Source organism: Ranitomeya imitator, chromosome 6 (genome assembly GCF_032444005.1).
Source record: "Ranitomeya imitator isolate aRanImi1 chromosome 6, aRanImi1.pri, whole genome shotgun sequence".
NCBI lineage: Eukaryota > Metazoa > Chordata > Amphibia > Anura > Dendrobatidae > Ranitomeya > Ranitomeya imitator.
The window spans coordinates 497,302,245-497,315,684 of record NC_091287.1 but is presented as its reverse complement, the minus strand read 5'-3'; positions in this window follow the sequence as shown (position 1 = coordinate 497,315,684).

The following is a 13,440-nucleotide window of genomic DNA, read 5'->3' as shown; positions in this document are numbered from 1 at the left end:
AAGTTCTGGCCCTCTAGCCCCGACCAACGACATCACAGCAGGATTCTGATCGCTGCTGCGTGTCAAACTAAACGATGTCGCTAGCGAGGACGCTGCAACGTCACGGATTGCTAGCGATATAGTTTAGTGTGAAGGTACCTTAATTTTAAGCTTTGCCTAACACCTGGTCGTCTAATGGTTAAACGGAGACCTGGAGAGGCGTACAAGCCACAGTGTCTTGTGCCCACTGTGAATTTTGGAGGAGGATCGGTAATGATCTGGGGATCCTTCAGCAAGGCTGGAATTGGGCAGGTTAATCTTTGCGAAGGACGTAGGAATCAAGCTGCATACAAGGTTATCCTGGAAAAACAGTTGATTCCTTCTGCTCAGGCGATGTTTCCCAACTCTGAGGACTGGTTTTTACAGCAGGACAATGCACCATGCCACACAGCTAGGTCAATCAAGGTGTGGATGAAGGACCACCACATCAAAACCCTGTCATGGCCAGCCCAATCTCCAGACCTGAACCCCATTGAAAACCTCTGGAATGTTATCAAGAGGAAGATGGATAGTAACAAGCCATCAAACAAAGAAGAACTGCTTACATTTTTGTACCAGGAGTGGCATAAGGTCACCCAGAAGCAGTGTGAAAAACTGGTGACACGCATGCCAAGACGCATGAAAGCTGTGATTAAAAATCATGGTTATTCCACAAAATAGTGATTTCTGAACTCTTCCTGAGTTAAAACATTAGTATTGTTTTTTCTAAATGATTATGAACTTGTTTTTTTTTGCATTATTTGCGGTCTGCAAGCAATGCATCTTTTTGTTATTTTGACCATTTCCAGAAAATAAATACAAAATGTATTGCTTGGAACTTCGGAGACATGTTGTCAGTAGTTTATAGAATATAAGAACAATTTATAGTTTACTTAAAAATATACCTATAAAGAGAAAAATCAGACAATCTGAAAATTATGCAGTGGTCTCTTAATTTCTGCCAGAGCTGTATGTCTGACAGTATGGCAGAAACACAATGTGCCCTTAGCTGTAATTTAACTTGCATGGAAATGTTTTCACATCAGTTTAACAGCTGGTCTGTCTTCAGTTCAGACTACAGAAATGGAATTGCCTCTTGCAGATTTCCCCATTTCTTTGTCTTTTCCAGTGAAGCCTCTATTATACTTATATCTCATTTGGCACAACTCGATGACAGCTTATTGGAAGCACGATGATGAAAAAAAAAAAAACATTTTCTCAGCATTGTCTTGGAATTTGTTTTCTGCTCAGAGGAATGTCTTTCTATCCTCACTCTCCGGACCATTTCATAATGTTTCATCTTTTGAACATGACAGGCGCCGGAGATAAGTTAGTGTGGGTGCAATACCCCATCAGTTTTTGTTGAACATCAAGCAGTCATCTAAATCTTTCAGGATTTCCCATTATGCTTTGTAATTGCAACTATTACGGTAAATCTTTTTGACAATTATCTGTGTGCATTGGCAGGCAGTCAAAATCTTCTACAGTATGGTAACAATATGTCCATCCTATTACTATCCCAATAGGGTTCCTACAGAATCTCTTTAATGTTACGGTTTAATAAAGTAAAAAGCAGGATACAAGAGAAGACCACTACCTCGTTTGACGCAGTTTCTTATGTTAAGGGACATCTTTTGAAGTTCACCTTACAGCCCATAATTTGCTCCTAAGGACAGTTCTTATGTGTTGACTACAAGTTGACCTATTAGAATTGATTAATGATGTAAGCCATTATTCTGGAGACATTAGCTTTTATTTGGCACGTAGAAATAAGAGACATTTCTTAAATGCCCAGACAAATGGTTTTCATAGTGTGTCCTAAAGAAACATGGGAGAGTTGACTTTTTTTAAAATTTTCTGCAGAAAGGAGATTTCTGAAGACCTCAGAAAACGAGTTGTTTATGCTCATTAGGCTGGAAAACATTACAAAACCGTTATTAAAGAGTTTGGACTCCACCTATCCACAGTCGAACAGATTGCATACAAAGAAAGGAAATTCAGAAATTCAAGACTATTATTTCTGTCCACAGGAGTGGTTGACCAACAAAGGTCAGTCCAAAAGCATGGTGTATAATAGTCCATGAGGTCACAAAGGGACCCAAGGTAACCTCTAAGCAACTAAAGACCTCTCTCATATTAGCTAATGTCATTGTTCTCGAGTCTACCATTAGTAGGACATTGACCAATGGTGTGCAGACCAGGAATGGAAGGAGGAAGCCACTGCTCTTCAATCAGGAGTTGGTGAAAAATGCAGAAATGGTGCACGTTTCTATTATACTTTTCCTCTGATTGTTCCACTCCTGGTTTTGGCTTACAAATATTGATGTAAAATACTGACCAAATACTGGACATGTGAACGTGGCCTCATAGGAGTTATACCAGATACCAAAAGCAAAGGTTCACATCCTTTTGCCACTGTCAGACTCGTGATATTAGATAATTTTCCTCAATAAAGAAATGTGAAAGCCTAATATTTTTGAATCATTTGCTTGAATTGATGGCTCACTTTATCTACTTTTAGGACAAGTGTGAAAATCTGATTTAATTTCAGGTCAAATGTATGTAGAAATATGGAAAATTCTGAAAGGTACACAAGCTTTCAAGGATCCCTGTGTTTCATAACAAAGCTTGCTGTAAGCTTTACAATGGTACTATCTTTAGTGCAATTGTACAGTCTTCCTCTAAGCCCTTAAGAGTTTTGTCAGCATCTAATATGTTATACTTTTATAAGGACAAAAATACGACAAAGATTTAGGTCATGGATCAAACTCATCAATGGAAGTCAATTTGTCAGTGAAAAAATCAGACAAGTGGAGCACTTCCGACGAGCAGGTTGTAAGTAAAGGACTTCCTTTGCGTTGAGTCCGAGACAGGTATATATTGGAGTCTTACTCCATGCCGATCATGAGAACATTAAAAGATGCCCAGTGAAAATTATCCTAATGAATCGGGTGTGACCACTTGGAACAACTCAAAACCCTTTCAGATTTCATCTACATTGCACTGTTGCATTATTCTAACTAGACTTCAATCACATCAGAACAGACAAAAAAAATGTCTGGCATGTTCAGACGTGGACATAGCCTTATAAAATGTGTATTACTACTGGCTCACCCACAGCCTGTGCCTTGTCAACTATAGTAATTATAGACATCACTGTCGTTTGATTGTTTGTCCTTTCCTAGTTGTGCCTCTTTCTCACCCACTGTTCTTTGCCACAGCTACCTTTTCCATTCTCTGACTATATGATAACTCAGACCACCAGACTGTCTTCTGTTTGACACTTCCCTCCCCTGTTCCTTATGACAACATCTGTATGAAGATTGTATATTTTCCCCATGTTTGGTGTGAGGTCCTAGTCCTATACTCTAGGAACATAGTCACAGCTTGATGGCAGCGGCTTACATAGATATCATGGGGCCCCATAGCCCTATATACAGTTAAGTCCATATATATTTGGACAGAGACAACATTTTTCTAATTTTGGTTATAGACATTACCACAATAAATTTTAAACAAAACAATTCAGATGCAGTTGAAGTTCAGACTTTCTGCTTTCATTTCATTGTGGTAATGTCTATAGCCAAAATTAGAAAAATGTTGTATCTGTCCATATATGGACTTAACTGTACATAGATATCATGGGCCCCTATATAGGGCCTTTCCATTCCCTCCAAAAAAAATTAAGAAAATTGGCGGGAGTCCCCCAGTCCACCCCCAAACAGCATGATGGCCCCTACAATCCCCCCATACAGCATGATGGCCCACAAGTCCTCCACACAGTATGATAGCCCCCATAGCTCCTCACACAGTACAATGAGTACAATGACACCCACAGTCCCCCTGCACAGTACAATGGCACACATAGTCTCCCCACACAACATGATAGCACCCATAGCTCCCCAAACAGTTTGATGGCCATCACAATTCCCCCAGAGTATGCTTACACTCATATTCCCCCACACAATATTATGGTACTCAAAGTCCTCCACACGGTATGTTGACCCCACACAGTATTGTGTCCACATAGTCCTCCCACACATTGGGATGCCCAACAACTGTTCATACAGTGTGCATGGTTCCCACAATTTCCCCACATAGTAGGATGGCCACCACAGTCCCCCTATGCTGAATAATAGCCCCCACAATGCCCTCACACAATATGATGCCCCCAACATTCCCCACACAGTACAATGATAGCCCGCACAGTTATCCCACACAGTATGATGGCCCTCACAGTTATCTCACACAGTCTGATGGCCCTCACAGTTATCCCACACAGTATGATGGCCCCCACAGTTATCCCACACAGTATGATGGCCCCCACAGTTATCCCTCACACTATGATAGCCCACACAGTCCTTCATCTGTGTGATAATCCTCACAGTCCTCACCAAGTACAGTATGATGGCCTACAGAGTCCATCAGATAGTAGTAGTCACTTATACAGTGCAATGACACCCACAATCCCCACACACAGGACAATGGCCTCCACAGTTCACTCACACAGTATAATGGCACCTACAATACAATTCCCCATACAATATGATATCCACCATAGCTCCCAAACAGTTTTATGAACCCCACAGCCCCTCACACAGTATGATTGCTCAAATAGCCTTCCACACAGTATGATGGATGCCACAGCCCCCACACAGTATGATACCCCTACAGCCCCCAATGCAGTATGATTATGATGACCCCGCATAGTATGATGGCCCTCACAGTTTCCCCATGCAGGATGATAGCTTTTACAAAACCACCCACAATATGATGGCCCAAATTGTCTCCCACACAGTATAATTGCCACCAAAGCACTTCACAAACTATGATGACCGTAATAGCCCTCTATACAGTATGTTAGCCACCACAGAACTGAGAAAATATAAAAAAATAGTCACCTTGCCCACATTCCCCCCCAATCCCCAATACACTGCTCCATACAGCTTGTGAACTGAGGCTCCATGCTGCAGGCGTGATCTAGTGATGTCATCGCACCTGCTGCGCTGAGCCTTAGGCACCTTTCACACATCAGTTTTTTGCCGTCAGTCACAATCCGTTGGCTCGACGGATCCGTCGCAGATTGTGAAAAACTGACGTGGCGGATTTGTTTTTTTCGACGGATCCGACTAACGGATCTGGCTAATTGGATCCTAAATAGATTGGAGCATGCTCAGTTTAAAAAAAATGGAATCCATTGCTGGATTCCATCATTTGACGGATCCGGCACCCATAGGCTTCCATTCAAACAAATGACGGATGGCGACGGATCCATCCCTGTCCGTTTTTTCGACGTACACAAAAAACGTTACTTTTTCCGTTGTCTCCGGCCGCAGGACAAACAATTTTTGACGGATCCGGCGAATGACGGATGAAACGTGAGGCCATCCATCGCAATCCATTGCTAATACAAGTCTATGAGCGGCATCAGTTGCCGGATCCGTTTTTTACAAAATTCAGCGGATTGTGACTGACGGCAAAAAACTGATGTGTGAAAGGGGCCTTAGACACACAGGACACATGGTGGAGGAAGACGGTTCCCTCTTCCACCAATATATTCAATGGTATTTTTCAGTAAGCGGATAATGTTGAAATCAGGATGCCCGGCATAGGGGGAGGAAAGGTACCCCTCTGCATCGGGAAAAGCCAAGTTACAGGCCGCATAGCTTCTTATGAAACCAACGCCTTTGTTCACCTCAGGGAAATTGGAACATGAATTCCACTGGAGACAGAGACTGATGTGAATGGAGACATCCTAAGGCGCCCTTTATGGGCAGCACAGCGGCTCAGTGGTTACCACTGTTGCTTTGCAGCTCTGGGATCCTGGGCTCAAATCCTACCAAGGACAATATCTGCATTGCGTTTGTATATATTTTTTTTTCCTGGTGCTTTGTTTTCATGCCACACTCTAAGAACACATTGATAAAGATTAAATTGTGATTTTTGGATGTAAATTTAGATTGCGAGCCCCAATATGAACAATGGGACAATATATGTACAGCACTGAGGACTATGTTCGTGTCATATGATCAACGAGAAACAACTAATGGATACAAAAATGAAATGTATAGAAGTTTCCTGAGCTGAGAATTTTATTTTTATTATAACAGTAGCATTAACCAAGAAAAAAAAAAGAAGAATCATGAACGTTTCCAAAGTTACAAAAGTTAACATAATAAATGTGAACTTTAGCTGCCAGTTCCAGAGTGAAGAATTGTAGAAGTACAACGCACTCATTATATTTTTATAGCCTGCCCTGTGATCCTATTAATTTCCATTTTCTAAAGCTGTTCAGCTTGCCCCGTAAATGCCTTTGCCTCTAAATAATTTTTATTAGCGGTCACAGAAGAGAAAACTCATCATCCTAACCTTAGCGTGTGTTTGGACACTTTTGCGAGACGTACTTAATTACCGTGCAATGTTACCTATTTTATATATGTTTTATAATTCCCAGTAAGGTCATTATTCAACATCTTAGATGCATAAAATCAGAGTACAATTTAGGTTACATCCCACGGGGAGCCGAACTCTCCTGTCAGAAATACAAGGCGATCAGATGGTGGCAGTAGAACTTTATAAAGTCAACATGAAGTAGTTATATTACGCATTTAGTGTCGACAGACAGACAGTTATACTTTCCCTGGCCACGAGAGGTCACCCTGCCCATGCACATGGGGACCGACTATAAGAAGCAATCCCAGGAGTCACGCCATGACATGAAATGATATCTCCATCACCATCTAAATGTACTCATTTCATAGCACATATGTTTTTGATGCTTCTAATAAGAATCATCTGCGCGCCAGCATCACCCCTGAAGCGAATCATTGTATAATAGGAGTGTAAGTGCATCATTGTACATAAGAATTGAGGAATTCTAGATATCCTTTTGGCATTGCGACAGTATGACATAGGACAGACACATGGAATCCAGACAAAACCACCTTTGTGCTGCCATAAATCAGCCACAGCGCACTGAATAGCAAATCCTTAATGTACCCTCACGGAAAAAGTTTAAATACTGGATAAACATTTGTACTATTTTATCCCTTTACAAAGGTAAGAAATATGTAAATTTCCTATTCAGAGAGGAAGAAGACTTTAATTCTATTGAATGTAGCAATCCTAACAGTCAATATCGAAGCTTTAAGGCCGGTGTCACACTCGCAACTGCAATGCGAGAAACTCACGCGAGTCTCTCGCCTCAATACCCGGCACTGCCGCCGGCGGTTCGGACCGGAGCGTTCAGCTGCATAGAAATACATGCAGCCGCACACTGCAATCCTGAGTGCCGGTGGCAGTGCCTGGTATTGAGGCGAGAGATTCGCGCAAGTTTCTCACATTGCAGTTGCGAGTGTGACACCGGCCTAAAGGGGCTTGCCACATGACTTAGGGCAAAAAGCCAAAGTAGACACTCCATTTGGAAACACTAGCTTCAGGGTGTTGGCCCCTCATCAGTGTAAGGCCGGGATCACACATGTCATATGAGAAACACGGCCAAGTCTCGCATGTTAATACCCGGCACTACCGCCGGCACTCAGGGGCCGAGCGTGCGGCTCCATGTATTGCTACAGTCATGGCCAAAAGTATTGACACCCCTGCAATTCTGTCAGATAATTCTCCGTTTCTTCCTGAAAATGATTGCAAACACAAATTCGTTGGTATTATTATCTTCATTTAATTTGTCTTAAATGAAAAAAACACAAAAGCGGATGAAGCAAAAAGCAAAATATTGATCATTTCACACAAAACTCCAAAAATGGGCCAGACAAAAGTATTGGCACCCTCAGCCTAATACTTGGTTGCACAACCTTTAGCCAAAATAACTGCGATCAACCGCTTCCGGTAACCATCAATGAGTTTCTTACAATGCTCTGCTGGAATTTTAGGCCATTCTTCTTTGGCAAACTGCTCCAGGTCCCTGATATTTGAAGGGTGCCTTCTCCAAACTGCCATATTTAGATCTCTCCACAGGTGTTCTATGGGATTCAGGTCTGGACTCATTGCTGGCCACCTTAGAAGTCTCCAGTGCTTTCTCTCAAACCATTTTCTAGTGCTTTTTGAAGTGTGTTTTGGGTCATTGTCCTGCTGGAAGACCCATGACCTCTGAGGGAGACCCAGCTTTCTTACAATGGGCCCTACATTATGCTGCAAAATTTGTTGGTAGTCTTCAGACTTCATAATGCCATGCACACGGTCAAGCAGTCCAGTGCCAGAGACAGCAAAGCAAACCCAAAACATCAGGGAACGTCTGCCATGTTTGACTGCCTCTTTTTTTTCCCTGTAAACTCTATGTTGATGCCTTTGCCCAAAAAGCTCTACTTTTGTCTCATCTGACCAGAGAACATTCTTCCAAACGTTTTAGGCTTTTTCAGGTAAGTTTTGGCAAACTCCAGCCTGGCTTTTTTATGTCTCGGGGTAAGAAGTGGGGTCTTCCTGGGTCTCCTACCATACAGTCCCTTTTCATTCAGATGCCGACGGATAGTACGGGTTGACACTGTTGTACCCTCGGACTGCAGGGCAGCTTGAAATTGTTTAGATGTTAGTCGAGGTTCTTTATCCAACATCCGCACAATCTTGTGTTGAAATCTCTTGTCAATTTTTCTTTTCCGTCCACTTCTAGGGAGGTTAGCCACAGTGCCATGGGCTTTGAACTTCTTGATGACACTGCGCACGGTAGGCACAGGAACATTCAGGTCTTTGGAGATGGACTTGCAGCCTTGAGATTGTTCATGCTTCCTCACAATTTGGTTTCTCAAGTCCTCAGACAGTTCTTTGGTCTTCTTTCTTTTCTCCATGCTCAATGTGGTACACGCAAGGACACAGGACAGAGGTTGAGTCAACTTTAATCCATGTCAACTGGCTGCAAGTGTGATTTAGTTATTGCTAACACCTGTTAGGTGCCACAGGTAAGTTACAGTTGCTGTTAATTACACAAATTAGAGAAGCATCACATGATTTTTCGAACAGTGCCAATACTTTTGTCCACCCCCTTTTTTATGTTTGTTGTGGAATTATAACCAATTTGGCTTTAGGACAATTCTTTTTGTGTTTTTTCATTTAAGATAAATTAAATGAAGATAATAATACCAAATAATTTGTGTTTGCAATCATGTTCAGGAAGAAAATGAGTATTATCTGACAGAATTGCAGGGGTGTCAATACTTTTGGCCATGACTGTATGTGGCCGCACTCTCCGCTCCGGAGTGCTGGCGGCAGTGCCGGGTATTGACATGCGAGACTCGGCCGTGTTTCTCACATGTGTGATACCGGCCTAAAGCAGAAAATCTTGTTTGGCTGGGTGAGAGGCATCTGACAGGATTTACAAGTGGTAAAGGTTCTCCTTGTAGAGAGCACTAAGGCCTCTTTTACACTTGCATCGTTTGGCCTCCGTCGCAATATGTCGTTCTGTGCAAAAAATGCATCCTGCAAAGTTGCCCGCAGAATGCGTTTTTTGCCCATAGACTTGTATTGCTGACTGATCGCGACGTATGGCCATACGTTGCGTCCGTCGTGCACTGGATGCGTCGTGTTTTGGCAGACCGTCGTATCGAAAAAACTTTCAAGGGAACGTTTTTTCGTACGTCGGATCCTGCAATTCCTACCACGCATTCTGGAACTCCGCCCCCTCCTCCCCGGGACTTTAGAATGGGCAGCAGATGCATTGAAAAACTGCATCCACTGCCCACATTGTGCCGAATTTTCACAATGTCCGTCGGTACGTCGCGTCGATGCCTTGTGACGGCTCCGTACCGACGGAAGTGTGAAAAAAGCCTAAGGAGACTTATAGGCCATGCAATGCTCTTCTGGGACTTAACCAGTTAAGGACTGGGTGGTTTTCCTTTTTTTTTTTTCCTTTTCATTTTTTCCTCCTCCTATTCCAAGAGCCATGACATTTTTAGTTTTCTGTTGATATAGCCATGTGAGGGCTTGTTTTTTGTGGGACAAGTTTTTACTTTCGAATGATACCATTAATTATATCATAGGATGTACTGGAAAGCGGAAAAATAATTTAAAGTGTACCAAAGTATCAAAATACCAAATTAAATTGCAATTCTACAATTGTTTTTGTTTCTTTTTATTTAGAGTGTTGATTTTATGGTAAAACTGACCTGGCAATATGATTCTACAGGTCGGTACTACAATGCAGATATCAAACATGTATAGATTTTGTTTTATGTAAGTAGCGAAAAAAATTTCACAAATTTGTAAAAAAAAAAAATGTTGCTTGTGTCGCTGTAATGTTTTCGATTTTTAGGATATGGTGCTGTGTGATGCCTTGCTTTTTGCGTGCCGAGCCGATGTTTTTATTGAATTATTTTTGGGGGTAGATATGACGTTTTTATTGCCTCTTATTACATTTTTCCTGTTGTAGCAGGGACTGAATAACTACAATTCTGGCATTTTTACATTATTTATCATTTATAGTCAGATTAATTTATTTTATATTTTCATGGATCGGAAATTTTCTGACCTCAGCGATACTAATTATGGGTATTTTTTTCTATTTTTTAATGAAGGAAGAGGGGGGGTGATTTGAACTTTTATATATTTTTTAAAACATTTTTTTTTAACTTTTCACTGTTCTTATTAGTCCAGTTAGGGGATTGACGCTGCGATCATCTGATCACTTGTGCTATATACAGCAATGGCACAGCATTGGTGTATATAGCAAAAATCATGGTCTCCTATGAACGCCAGCCACAAGCTGGTTTTCACAGGGGACACAGGGGTCTTCAGCAGACCCCTGACTACCATGTGTCCCTCAATCCCGTTGCTGGAGTGCCGATGAGGGGATGGAACGACAGACCCAGTTGATGGAGCACTGTTATTGCCGCTGTCACAGATTGACTACAACATTTAACGGGTGGAGCGGCTGTTAACTTCAGCCATTATCTTCCTAGAAAGGTGTGGTTTTAGCGTGTGAGCCCTCATCAAGGGCAGGGAGATGACTTATGAAGGACATAGTACGTCATAAGTCATTAAAGGGAACCTGTCACCCCCAAAATCGCGGGTGAGGTAAGCCCACCGGCATTAGGGGCTTATCTACAGCATTCTGGAATGCTGTAGATAAGCCCCCCAATGTATGCTAAAAGATGAGAAAAAGACGTTAGATTATATTCACCCAGGAGCGGTCCCGCTGTTGGTCCGGGTCCGGCGCCTCCCATCTTCATCAGATGATGTCCTCTTCTGGTCTTCACGCTGCGGCTCTGGCGCAGGTGTACTTTGTCTGCCCTGTTGAGGGCAGAGCAAAGTACTGCAGTGCGCAGGCGCTAGGCCTCTTTGACCTTTCCCAGCGCCTGCGCACTGCAGTACTTTGCTTTGCCCTCAACAGGGCAGACAAAGTACGCCTGCGCCAGAGTCGCAGCGTGAAGACCAGAAGAGGACGTCATCTGATGAAGATAGGGGGCGCCGGACCCGGACCAACAGCGGGAACGCCCCTGGGTGAATATAATCTAACGTCTTTTTCTCATCTTTTAGGATACATCGGGGGGCTTATCTACAGCATTCCAGAATGCTGTAGATAAGCCCCTAATGCCGGTGGGCTTACCTCACCCACGATTTTGGGGGTGACAGGTTCCCTTTAAGAGGTCTGCAAATGAAGCACCCCCAGACACAGGGCCGCGGGGTACTGGTCCCCTCTTTCTCGGTTCTAGGGTTGTCACGGTGGCTGGACCCGGTCCGTGACCCTGCTAAGGGGCGTCCAATGAAAGGTGATGCAAGTTTGTCAAGGTTTCGTGATGCCACCTGTGGTATTCGGTCAGGGTGACCGATGCTGCTTGGGGCTCACTGGGGTGGTGTTATGGCAGCTAGATGGTATACCTTCCCACAGGTGAAGTATATCCCCAGGGCTTCTCAGTAGTATAGGTGGTGATGATGCGAGGTGCTGTTAATAACGAGGACACAGGGTTGCAGGCTCTTTATCTTTTTACTGAAGGCTTCGGGATCTGCAATCCAGAGAACTGTTAACAGGGCTGGCTGAGGCCGGCCGGTCCAAAGGCACATCCAAAGTTCCCTTTGCAGGTGGAAATCGTTGCCTACCAACTAGCGCCTGTGTGTTGTAGTCCTTCCCTGCTGAGCACCACGGGATAGTCCTCACAACTCTCGTATCTTTTCTTTCTCTTCTCCGTCCCCCAAGTTTATCTGGCTAGGATGCACCCGTATGATGGGTAGGCTCAGAGCTATTCTGGGACCCTAGAGACGCCCCTCTCCACGTTTGCCCCCTATGTCTGCTTAGGTGATTTAAAGTAGACAGCCAACCTGTAATCAACTGTCCTGCCGCTGTTTGAAGTAATGTTCGGAGTCAGTTACTTCCTCGGCGTTCCGGCCACTGGCTACACGCCTCAGTAGGATGTTGCCGATCTCGGGGCACGACTCCTACTGGTTCTATCTCCTTTTGCTGTGATCTCGTTTCTCACTTCTCCACAAAATACTCCGCTTCGTGTCCTTCCTTAGGATGTCGCCGCAAGGTAGTGCAGGCGCGGCTCCGTAACAATCTGTCCTTTCTGCTAGGTACCTGCCAGGAACCCACCCCTGACAGGTCCTCCCTGTAGCTCTCCCAGGCTGCTTTCTCACTAACTTCCTATCCAACGCCCAGTTTTACCAGAGTGTGAGGAGTGGCCTAATACATAGTGCCTTTTGCTCCCCCTGGTGGCCGAAGTGTGAAGTGTAATGTGTGACTGTGATACCTGGTCAGGTGAACTCCTTTAGTGCAATCAGACATAACATCACTCCCCTTAGTGGCAGAGCGACATTACTGCAACGACCAGGACTCTGGGGCGCTGCACAAATAGACACTTCAGAGAGGAAGAGGACTGGAGCTAGCAAAAAAGGAAAAATAGCCATATTTCGCTTCTTATAAAGTCAAAGGTAATCTTGACAAGTCTTTTTGTTTTGAGTGATCTTGGATGCAGGTGCCGTGCTGTGATTTACATCCAGAAGTGGTAACTACACATATATGGATCTGGTCAGAGAAAAGGCATGTTTCTTGAATATATGGCACTTGCGTGCATTCTTTCTCAAAGGAGGTAAAGGAACAAGGATGTCTCATCCAAAATGTTCAGGCCTTCTACATTCAAAAAGACAATCAAGATGTTGGCTGTGGGCTTAACTCACCGCAACCAGTCAGATAGAAAGAAAATTGAATAAAAAGAAATAGACAAAAAAAGAAAGAATGGAGAAAGAAAAGAAACAAGAGTAAGGGGAAAAGGAATACGGTACTTCGATATGGATGTCTTTTGCGCTATCCATTTTTTTTAAGTGGCACCATTATGGGAAATATAAAACTTGATGATTAACTAATATCAACTTATTCAACAGTAATGGGGAAAAAATCCACCTTTTCTTTTAACCCCTTATGACCAGAGATATTTTTGATTTTGCATTTACATTTTTTGCTCCCCTTTTTTTTGCTCAAAATGG